We start from the raw sequence: 12,254 nt of genomic DNA on the forward strand, positions 1-12,254 counted from the left end.
TTTTTAGTGGAGTCTCACAAAGGTACATACTTTTATTCGAGATACTAACAGAGCTTTGATGTTCAACTCGTCTCCTCAACTATTAAACTTCATCTACCACAAGTTAATTTTTATCAATTTCCTGAAAATACGGCCTTAGAATTATTATCTACTTCAAACAGAATTTTGCTTGCTACGGTTAACAGCCTCAAAAATTGAATTCAGCGAATAGGGTAGTTTCCTTCATCAAAGAAAACGAAAGGCATTGATTGCGATTCGTTACCCACCATTAGTGTATTCATAATGCACAAATTATTTGGTTTTTGAAATACCGGTTTAGACGAATGGCAAGGGTCAAATTTTATCCTCATTTGAAAAAGGCCAGATTGGCGCCCATGCGATTCCACTCCACGTGACGTCACAGGGACCTAGTTTCTACACGAGAGGATAGGAGTTATACATCGTCTGAGGTTACCAATGCATGCATGAGGCACAGAGCTCAGGGAAACATGTCTTAATAATCACCTACTAAAACTGGCTAAGGTCGGAAAGTTTTCTTCGTTTGATAAGGTATTAATAAACCTTTTTTAAGCCAAGCGCTACCATTCAGCAAGGCACTCAGCTACCCGCTGGCAGCCTGCGACGTATCAGCGCTAAGCCTCGCCTCAAGGTCACCTCGCCGGGCGGGAGGGGGAACCAGAAATACGACGTACGGAGATATTTCCCGGCATTCATACTTGAGCGTCGCGTATTCGCGCGCTTGAAAATTTTCACTTTTCATTTAATCGCGAAAAATAGATATTGTCATTTAAAAATCTAAAAGCGTGAAATACGTACTCCAGGAGTAATAATCTTTCGATTAAGGCAATAAAAAAATAATAGGAAACCACCCTATTCCTTCCCTATGCGTCTTCAAAATTGACGCTATCACTGATTTCTCGACGTAAATATTGGAAAAAGACCCATGGAATCTATATTTAATGGAAACTGTGTCTTAATTAATTAGTAACAGTTCGAAGAGCCGCCAGCAGTACCAGATTTATAGATATCTTTATAGATTATCCCACTCATCGCGGTAAAACTTAAGTAAAAAATGGGACCATAATGGCAGCGTTAGGACTTAGAAATAGGTAAATTGACTGGTGCTGTAACTTCTTAACTTATATATTCCTTAGTATATGTTTTTGAATTATCTAAATATTTCAATCGGCATGTTTTGCATTTTCTAGCTTTGTACGCAGATTGCCTTCTTCGTAGGATATAGAGTAATCCCATAGCTTATGTGTTATTTGTATCATTCATGTTGTGTAATGCATGTTAGTGGAATTAAGTTTTAATCCTCTAAAACATGTCGGCGATGGTTCAACCACTGCCAACACCTGTTTAGGTGGCTTTCAGGGTAATATTTAGTTGTAGAAAGCTGACTCTGAAAGCTGAATAAACTTCGTGATGAGGTTAAAAAACAATAATTTTCTAATTTACGATAATCTTCCTGCATATATTTGGGAAATCGCGTTAATCAGTTTAGTCTCTGAGATTGATGTTTGAAAGAGCCTCCATACAAGCGGGAATAATTCACAGAATTTAAAAGGCATGATGAATGCGGAGGGCATATGTCTAGGTTAATGCAAACTTACCAGAGAAACTGAAGTCAAGAGGATCACGCCACATATACACTTTCATACGTGTGGTTACATTGGTGGTTTGGCTACTGGATTGTGCTTGATTAAATGCTTTGGTAATTACGAGAAATCCTAGAAATATTGTTTTTTTGTGGGTGAGGAGAGGTAGCTCTTAGATGACATACAGAGGAGACAGAAGGTATGGATGATGCGAGTACTTAGCGGGGAGGGGATGCTGAAAACAGTGTTAGAGGGAAGAATTTTTGGTAAACGAGGGAGAGGAAGGAAAAGAATAGGATTTTAGAGGTAGAATGAAAGGGAGTAGGCTCTACAGTGAATTGAACCTACCTTAATCGGTAGAATACTTCAATAATAATAAAAAATATTCACATGAATACGTGGGGAATAATTTGACTGTAAAATTGAAGTTTAACGAAGAGATGCATTTAATTTATAACCAATCGGTTATTGAAATGAGATTGTATCTACTTAAATTAAGGATTAAGACTAATTTACGTAATAAATAAAAAGACTCTAGAAGCGAGATACTTTAGGAAACTTGGAGCTCTGATTTGTATAAAAAATCAATTCAAGCATATAAGAACAGTGACATCCTTCTTCCCACCCATAGTATGAAATTTTCTGCAAGATAATGTACAGGTGTAACGTCAGTTGTCTAACGTAATACTTATAAATTATATATTTGGCACTTCGCGTGAGATTGCTTCATTATGAAATTCTAAACATTTAACTGACGGAAAACTATTCTTTTCTTAAAATATATAATAATTTTACTTTTACCTTTGATTATAAGTTTATATACGTATGCTTCTCACCAAAAGTGCTTAAATCACGAATGATGGACTATGACAATCCAAAGCACTTACAGAGTCGTTGTCCATTAACATAACCTTTTGGTTCTTTTCCATTGAGACGCAGGTAGAGTCGGCTTCATGACCATCACACTAAATTGGTTTGAGCCACCTCTCCAATCCGCTCCAACGTGTTCAGATTTGTGTAGTTTTTATCTTTGCATTATAAATTAACTGTTCTCACAGTAAAAAATAGCTGTTCATATTATTTAGCGATTAATTATCAGCTGATAGTAAATTATCCTTAAAGCAAAGGTTGAGCAATTCAACTATTTAGGCAGTACGTTAGAGGGAAACGGATACAGTAGTAAGGACATCAGGAAGAGAATTGCATTAGCGAAGGAGGTGTTCATGAACAGGAAGGAGCTCCTAAGAGGATCGTTATGTAAGAGTTTAAAGAAAAGGTTAGTGAAGAGTTTGATCTGGAGTGTAGCTCTCTACGGTGCGGAAACGTGGACACTGAGGAAGGAAGACGAGAGAAGATTGGAGGCATTCGAGATGTGGGTATGGAGAAGAATGGAGAGGGTGAAATGGACGGAGAGGAAAAGGAATGACGAAGTGCTGGGTATGGTTGGCGAGGAGAGACAGATGAGACAGATACACATGAGATACGGAGGAGACAGAAGGTATGGATGGAGTTAGTGCTTAGCGGTGAGGGGATGTTGAAAATGGTGTTAGAGGGTAGAATGTTAGGGAAATGAGGGAGGGGAAGGAAAAGAATAGGATTTTTGGATAGATTGAAAGAGAGTAGGCCTTACTGTGAGTTAAAGAAGGCAGTGCTGGAAGGAAAAGGAGGCTCCCAGATCACTTCTTGCGTACTCCATGGAAACCTACCTTAATCGGTAGAATACTATAATAATAATAAAAGCAAGTGATATCTTTTGCTCTGAACCGGATATATTGACTACATAATGAATTGCTTACATTGATGAATATCTGTTAAGCTTCAATTAAAAAATTGATTGATATCGCTCTTAATTTTAAAAAGCGTGGACATCCCAATCCTATTGATAACTAATGACTGATATATTATTTTCACTACTTTTAACTCGATAACAATCTATGTAGCTTCAGAACTTTGAAATTTCATTTCTATCATTTGGCCTTCGGTGAGAGGTTCTTCACTACCTAATAGTTTCATCTCCTTAATTGCGAACGGAAAAATTATACTGCATGCATTAATTTATAATAACAAGAACCCTCGATCCTGATAATTGCCCGGGATAAGTATTATGGCCTATCAAGGCATTTAATATATTAGCCGTCGACTTCACGATTCACGTACGCTAGCAGCCAATCAGTGGGCGCTGTCTAAAAAATAAGAGATGATGGAGCCAAATAAGATGGGGTGATCGAAAAGTTTTGGGTGCGGGTGTTGTCGAATAAAAAAAACTGTATGAACGAAGGTTTTTTATTGGGCCAGATTCACTGATCGATTTAAATTGAATGGTCGTTATTAAAGGTTAAAAGATCTTCGATAACCTCAAGAAATAAATTCGCTCCATGAAATCGTGAAAAGTAGTTAATTAAACTATGTGTATCCAAATTTTCGGTGTATAAGCATCAAAGATTGCAAATACAATCTGAATATACTGACAATGGCATCATGATTGGAAATCTACATTCAGGAATGACATCGGGGACAATGATCGAAATCTTTGTTAAGTAAAATATTTCTATGGCATTTTTCTGCTGCAGTCTCAAATATAAATAGGCAAAGAAGTTTTTTCTTTAGGATTCAGTGGTAAAAAATTTTAATTCATATTTATTATCATTACTCATAATATAAAAATATCTAGCTACATATCTGTTCTCATAGCAAAAAATATCTGTTCACATTATGTTGCTATCCATAACATGCTGACAGTAAATTATCCTCCAAGCAAATTTTTTTTTGGCTCTGAACCGGATATATTGATTTCATTATGAATTGCAAACATTGATGAATATCAGGATCTCTTGAGGATTCAGTGGTAAAACATTTTTAATTGTTATTTATTATTATTACTTATAAATTAAAATATCTAACTACATAAATTTCCACTAATTCAACCTATTTAGAGCACCATTACTTAATTAATTCGCCAACCTCCCCGTTAAATGTTCTAATGAATTAAATCACCATCTCTCTTGGTTTGAATATATAAGCAATTATATATACTATAAATGTATATGCTAAAGTCTTTCTGGTGAATTAATGGTTTGATTTAAGTCAGATATACTTGTTAAAGTTTTTGATTTTCTTACGTATGTAGTTGAGTATGGAACAAGAAAAGAGAGATGTGAAAGAAAAGAAATACGTAGGAGTGAAAAGATTAGCTGATAGGAGAACTGAGTGGAGAGCTGCGTCAAACCAATCCTAGGATTGTTGACCAGTGATGATAATGATGTGGTTCAGAGTTTATAGTTTCCTTTTGATTTCCTCAGCGCTTTTAGCGTGTTGTTGGAGATTTTTCTCGTACCTAATTTTTGAGTAAGGCTGAAGTGAAGGTGAAACTTCAGGACGAATTTCAAACAAAATACATATGTATACTTTTATGACACCGTTGGAAGCTACTAGTGATTCTGGTTGAAGAATAAATATCCAGTAAGAATGAAGTATTCACGGTTGAATGGAAAATAATCAGTTTGTTTGTGATGCCTATGTCAAGATAACAGTTTTTGTCCGTGCACTTAGGAAAAGCTACGAACTCTATTCGTAGATAAAATTGGAGATAAGCAATGAATTGAAAATCTTGAAATGTTAAGGAGAATAACGCTGAGCAGAACGTTGAATGAGTGGAAGTCGAAGAGGAGGAGAAATTCTACAGATGAAAAAAGAGTGATCGTCGAGATTTTAAAAAACTTTCCGGTACCGGGAATCGAACCCGGGCCTCCCGGGTGAGAGCCGGGTATCCTAACCACTAGACAATACCGGATTATGTCTTGTGGTATATATATTGAAATCTCACTAAATGCATTTGCGAAATTAAAATTCTATTTATCAACGCGTAGGCTGGATGTCTCATTGTCAGCAGTATAGGCGGCGAAAGTATTCCTATTATATTCGAATGTCGTAGCCTATGAATAGTGAGCCTCAATGTAACGAAATGTAGGAGGCGCGATGATCGCATTGCTCACGTAGATGCTCCCATGAAAATTTATGTCCATTCCTCGCCTCAATGCCCCCGAACGGGCAACGAGAGGCCTGCCAAGGGAGATAGGGCAGTTTACATTCGAACGAATCTGTTGCCCATCATTTCAGAGACGTCCATGCAACCTTCATGGCTGAGTGAAAAACTTGCAATTCAAGTACGTAATATATAATATTACACTATGTGCATCGCAAAATGCATTTTAATAAAATCATGCTATTTTTAAAGATTTATATTGCAATGCATGTGTTTTGGAACATGCAAATTATGCTTTATAAATTCTGCCAGTGACCATAGGTAAATAGTGTATACTGCAATCATAAATTCAGCACTCACTTTAGTACGCTCCGCTAAAACTTTTCGGAGAGGTCTGGAAGCGTACGACAGCGAGAACTAAATTTAGTATTGTAGTATACAGACTGTCCCACAGGTCGTGTGTCATTTTTGACCTCTAATTTTAGTAACTTGGCATCGAGCAATATTCATGAAAATTGGCATGCTTATGGGCAAAGATCCTTAGTTTTGTTGAGTGTGAGCAAAATTTTTAACCTTGCCCTTTTGACCTCCCAATGTAGGTCCAAACCCAAAATTTGAATTTGCCTTATGGGTTTTCAAAGTAAAAAAATCGAGATAGAAAAGAGTTGTGAAATTTTATTGACCATTTTGATGTCAATTCTTAGGTTTTTGGACGCGAGGAAACCGAAAATAAAACTTTTATTTACGAAAATTCAACCGTTGACCCAGTAAGGTTACAGTCAACGTCATAAGCGTTGCAAAAAGAATAGCATACCAACAAAGGTGTCGATTCATGGGTTTTAAAGAGTACCCAAGCCAATAGTGTTGCCCTAATGCCCATACTATCCACTAATTGACCTTCAAGGTGAATACGAAGGCCAAAGGTCACAGAGGTAAACGTCACACCACAGTGACAACCAACGCATCGAACCATAGGTTTTAAAGGATGTCAAAGTCGGTTTTGCAGTTCATAGATCCGTATTGTTGATTTTTTGACCTTCGAAGGTCATAATGAGGGTCAAAGGTCATAGATTTAACCGTCCGGCCATCATGACAACCAACGTGTGGAACCATAAGATTTAAAGGGTGTCCAAGTCATTTTTGCAGTTCATGGGTCCCTAGTGCATACCGTTGTCTCTTAGTCCTCCATGGCGTTCAGAATTCGTGGATCTCTCCATTTCCCGGGTTTTCGCCGCGTTTTGTTGACAGAGGTGACGACAGCTTCGCCAGGATTCCATCAGGCGTCTTCAGGTCGCAGTAAAGACGCCTGGTGGACCTGACGACACCTGGTGGACCTGAAGACGCCTGGTGGAATCCTGACCAAACTTTCGTCACCTCTGACAACAACCAGGGAAATGGACAGATCCACGAATTGTAGTATATACTATTTATCTATGCAAGGGCGTACCCAGGATCAAAACTAGGGGGAGGGGGGCAAGCCATGGTTGTTCAAGTTGCAGGTAAGATTTATGCATGGAAAAGGTGAATGAAATCAACATTTTAAGAAAACAGTAACAGCACTTTATTAGTTTTCAAAATTATTTGCTTGAAAAAATATTATTTTCCTTAAAGACATTTGCGATTTTTGCTTCAAGGGGGAGGGCATCTGCCCCCTCCTGTTCCTCGCTGGGTCCGCCCATGTATCTGTGGGTATTAAAAAACTGTGTTGTGTGTAAACGGATTCCTTTAAATATTCCAATTGGCTTCAACTGCCAACTGGGCTTAATGAGGTTCCAGTGGACTTAACTTGTCAACAGATTTCTATATCTTCGCCGCTACTGTTAAATTAAACAAAATGTTCCGACGACTATGAGGATTCGCCTAGAAAAACAACCGAGGGACGTACTCTTACGAGTGCGTTGCAAATGCTTGCATAGCGATGTGGACGCTGAGGGGGTTGGAGAATCCTTTTTTCGCCCCTTTTTGCCGTTGCTCAACACGGGGGTCTAGGCTGGGTGGTCCGCGTGGTTGGAGTTAGGTGGTGGGCGTTTGGAATTCCAAATGGGACGCTGGCGAGGGGGTGGAATGAAAAGGGTGGGGGTCATTCCGGGTTCTCTCCCACCCCCACGCGAAGATCGTGAGTCCCGAGTCACCGCCCCCGATGCACGATTTCCCTTCCCCCTGGGCACCGATCGTGATCCCATGCCGGTGGTTGGGCCCATCCTACAAGCCACGACCACAGGCAGGCTCCGGCCCGTGGCTCCAGCCGCTTTCGGAGAGGAGAGGGCGTACGGAATGGATTAACTTTCACCCCCCTCTCTATCTAAATCTACGTGGTGCCTCTCCCTTTCTTTTCCTGGATGCACGTGTCGGTGCAGAGGCTTCTGTAGCAACCCTCCTTCGTCGCGAAGAACAGTTGGGATATAAGTTCGAAGATTTTCGAAGACATTGCAGTCAGCGAAACTGTTATCGCCAAAACCCAACGGACGCGGTGAAAACCCGAAGAGAATGCAGAAATCAACAGTTGGGATAGTACGAGATGAAAAATTTCGATGCAAATCTATCATAAAATATACTTCCTTCATGAATTGCCTTGAGAAAAAATTCTCCTAGATAGGGAATCGAACCGAGGACCTTCGGCTTTCCGGGCCAATGCGCACTGCCCCCCATAGCATATTTTACGTGGTAGAAATCCAAAAATCCGAGAAAAAATAAAAAATAAGCAACACCCTGGTGAAGTAACTTCTAAACTAATGATCTGATCCATAAATTCTTCTACTGATCCATAAATTAACTAGGTATTGTTCATTTTATTGCGCAAATAATTTTATTAAAAATAAAATAGTACAAATTTTCATTTTATTTTCACGAAAGCTTCTTCAAAGTTTATTGCTTAATCATCAATGAATTTTCACAAGATCGAGCCCGAAAGTATTCAATTTATTGGCATTATACTTTCATGCTTAAGTCTCGATAAAAACGATGGGCAAATATTTGGGCACCTATGTTACTTAATAATGATTCTTAGGAGTTCTCAGTCACATAGACCAACTGGTCACCCATCCATACCATCTGTATCTACGTGGATGTGTCCCTTTCTCTATAAATTTATGGAGCCGTTGAAGGAGCTTCTTAAGTAACAGTTAAGTTGTGCGAGTGAAAAATCTCGATTGCAATCAATAATAAAACTATTCCCAGTTACCTATTCATCTTGGTCGATAATTGTTAGCAGCTTTAAAATAAGCGTCTTCTTGGCCCATAGCATTTGGCTCGTGAAGAATGTGCCTCGCAATTTTTCCTAAGATTGCAGTATCCCTTCTGTAGTATCCTATTCAACTTTTTATTTCCTTATGAGTGCAATTTCTTCTCGATTTATCTCACTATTAGCCCGCGCAATCGTTAACTTGGTATATCATGGTCATAATTCTTCCCCTCATTACTTTCTCACGCTGTAAATAATACTGTTGAAGGTCACTTAACGTTAGAGGTGAGACCAGCGAGAGCACAAAATGTGAACCTTTTCACCTTTAAATTATTTACGAGCTAGATAATCTGCGTTATCCATCGATGACCCACGTTCATTTGTGTAATCCCATGTCTGAAATGACCTCTGAATTGCTCCTCGGGTATATCCTTCAAGGATAAACAGTTTCACTCACTTTTCTCTTATTGGCTGCGCATCGATTCATTCCTACTACTTATCAGTAAAATCTAAAAATATCTTTTCCTCATGAGACTACAGGAGAACATTTGCCTCGTGCAGTGCATTTGCCTCACAAGCTAGCAGTACAAAGTCATCTGCTTATGATTAATTTGTCAATCGTCCAAATAAACCACATACCTATATTTGTAGCAATTTCGAGTGTCAATTGTTCAGTAGTTAGCCGAAAATGAGTGAGAATATGTATTAATAAAATTCAGTTGGCATCCAATAAATATTTTTTCTATAAAAATATCATTGTGTATAAGTGTGTCGAATTCCACTATTATTTCCACGTGCAGGTAGATTTTCTCACTGATTCAACAGTTTCATAGCACAAATTGTTGCGCAATTTGTGGAAAAGCCCGCTCCTCCGGGATGAGGCTTGCCCATTGCATCCGGGCGTGCTGACTCCTGCGATTGCCCCAAATGTGGGTAACTCGGGCGCGTAATTTTAGGTAGTGGGGACTTAGTTAGCGCTGTCTCACCATAAATGATACTCAAAAGCAGTGGTTTAAGTTGTTTAACACTTGGAAGATTCCTTTAAGTTTGCCTGTTTGAGAAGTCAAGAAAATCGATTAACTCTAGGTTAGGGTAGTTTCCTTCATCAAAGAAAATGAAAGGCATTGATTGCGATTATTTTCTCACCATTAGTGTATTCATAATATACAAATTATTTGGTTTTAGGAATCGCAGTTAAGACGAATGTTAATGGTCAATTTTAAACTCATTTGAAAAAGGCCAGATTGGCGCCCATGCGATGCCACTCCACGTGACGTCACAGAGACCTAGATGCTATGCCAGTAATTAGGAGTTTTACATATTCTGAGATTACCAATGCATGCATGAGGCACAGAGCTCAGGAAACATCTCTTAATAATCACTTGTTAAAATTGCCTATGGTCGGAAACTTTGCTTCGCTTGATAGGGTATTTAATATGTAATCCTTATTTATCGTAATTAGACTACCTGCTAGCAGGGTACTCTGCTATCTGATAGAAACCAGCATCGTAGCGGCGTTCAAAGCCTCGCACCATGGTGGCCTCACACGGCGAAAGCTGGAATCAGAATGGCGTCACACTGGATTTTCCCAGCATTCATACTTAGCCGTCGCGTTTTCGCGCGCTTAAAAATTTTCACTTTTTATTTAATCGTCATTTAAAAATCAAGATGCGTGAAATACGTACTCCAGGAGTAATAATCTTTTTATTTAGGCAATTAAAAAAAAATAGTAAACCACCCTATTTGATGCATCAAGTGGCCAAGAAATGTCTGGAGCATTTCTTCGATGCTAGCGTAACATCGTCCAGTAACGTCAGTAAACTGCGTAAGGTGGGTTTTTATTTAATACTACAGTGGACCGGAATTGAATTGTATTGTTCTCGATCCATAGCGCCAATGTGATGCAAGAAGGTACGAAACAGATGTGTACCTATTGTCTCCCTTCACGATTCAGATACCGTCTGTGTTAATTGTGTGCTACCCTTTCTGGACTGAATATTTCTTGTAACGGTCAAAGTCATCTCAAATCCATCATTCCCAAAACTTTCTCAGGTCCCAATCAAAGTCCCGCCAGAGTTTATAAAGAGCTGGCAACTAAATTAGCTTCGTTTTTTTAATCAGTATAAATAAAATCTCTCGTGAAACATCGTGTCCCTCAAATTTGGAGAGAGGCGAACGTTACCCAAAAATGTAAGGACGGTGATTAAGAATTAACTATAGACCTTTCTACCTAACGTCATAGAACACAGTCGCCAGCGTAGTATTAGGGTATTTAGATAGCGCTAACTTGGTCAAAATCAACATAGATTCGATGAAAAAGGCAGGTCGTGTGAGATTCGGATATTCCCCTTTCTTCATTATCTTTTTTCTTCTGAATAGATGCACGTCCAAGTAGACGCGATATTTTCAGGTGTCAGAGAAGCTTTCGATGAAGTTCCGCACGCAAAATTATTGTTTAGGCGAGAAGCCTATCTTACACATCACGATATTATATGTTGGATTACGCCTGCTTATACAATTATTTTTATTAATTTTTTAATTTTATTGTTTCAAAATATCTTCATAAAATAATGGTTTCAACTTGAGATAAAATGCTTCATTTCTGGAAGGAATTTTCCTAGCCTTCGTTCAAATGAATCATTTATTACGAGGCATTCCTTTTTTATATGGCTACATATAAATTTCAAAATAAGATATTGGTTATAATGTACAAGATACTGCTGAAGATGATATAAACAAAAATACTTATGTAAATTGAAGGGTACCTAAGCAATTATAGAAAATATGCCAAATATGCAAAGCATATATCTATGAAAGATTTGAGGCACTCATACGTAAGCATGAGATGCATAAACTGACATGCTACCTTATACATCAGTACCTCACGGTTATGCAATGAAACATACATGAAAATCAAATTTTATGATCTGAAGAATGAAAAATTATAATTAGATGTGATAAAGAAAATAAATGGAATGGAACAGGTCCAAGAAATCGAAGGTGATCTATATCTACGAGGTAACTTGCAAGCCACCATAAGGGTGTATGGCAAGGGGTGATTCCACGCCGGGCATCCATCACTCATCCTACCGGTGGGGTAACTACGAATATGCTTAAGGGGGGATGAGAGGGGTTAGTGGTGGATACCCCCCCTCCCCCAGGAAACGGGGAGTTCAGGAAAATTTTTGAAAAATAGCATGCCCGAAAATGAATTTTACATTATTTTGGCACATGAAATTCAACTTTGCGCAGACGCAGTTATTATATATCAAATCCAGACAAGATATTTAAATATTTTATTGATTTCTCCGAGTCTTTGGGGGGGGGATACATCACCTCATCCCCCCCCCATAGTTACACCACTGCATCTTACCATTAATCAACAATGCGCCCGCTTCGCGGACACAGGTCAAGCTCACAGGACAATGACATGCGGTAAGGACAGAAACTAGGGGAGTGTAAGGACGCGAATATTCTACTATGCAAATAA

The 12,254-nt window shown here is 38.7% G+C and overlaps 2 non-coding genes across 2 annotated transcripts; one reads left to right on the plus strand and one right to left on the minus strand.

Moving 5' to 3' along the window:
- Positions 1-5,319: 5,319 nt before the first annotated feature.
- Positions 5,320-5,391, minus strand: Trnae-cuc. Its single transcript has one exon. It is a non-coding gene; the product is annotated as a tRNA-Glu (tRNA).
- Positions 5,392-9,585: 4,194 nt separating this feature from the next.
- Positions 9,586-9,751, plus strand: LOC124164616. The gene has a single exon (XR_006866085.1). It is a non-coding gene; the product is annotated as a U1 spliceosomal RNA (small nuclear RNA).
- The last annotated feature ends 2,503 nt before the right edge of the window (positions 9,752-12,254 follow it).

Source organism: Ischnura elegans, chromosome 8, assembly GCF_921293095.1.
Source record: "Ischnura elegans chromosome 8, ioIscEleg1.1, whole genome shotgun sequence".
Taxonomy (NCBI): Eukaryota; Metazoa; Arthropoda; class Insecta; order Odonata; family Coenagrionidae; genus Ischnura; species Ischnura elegans.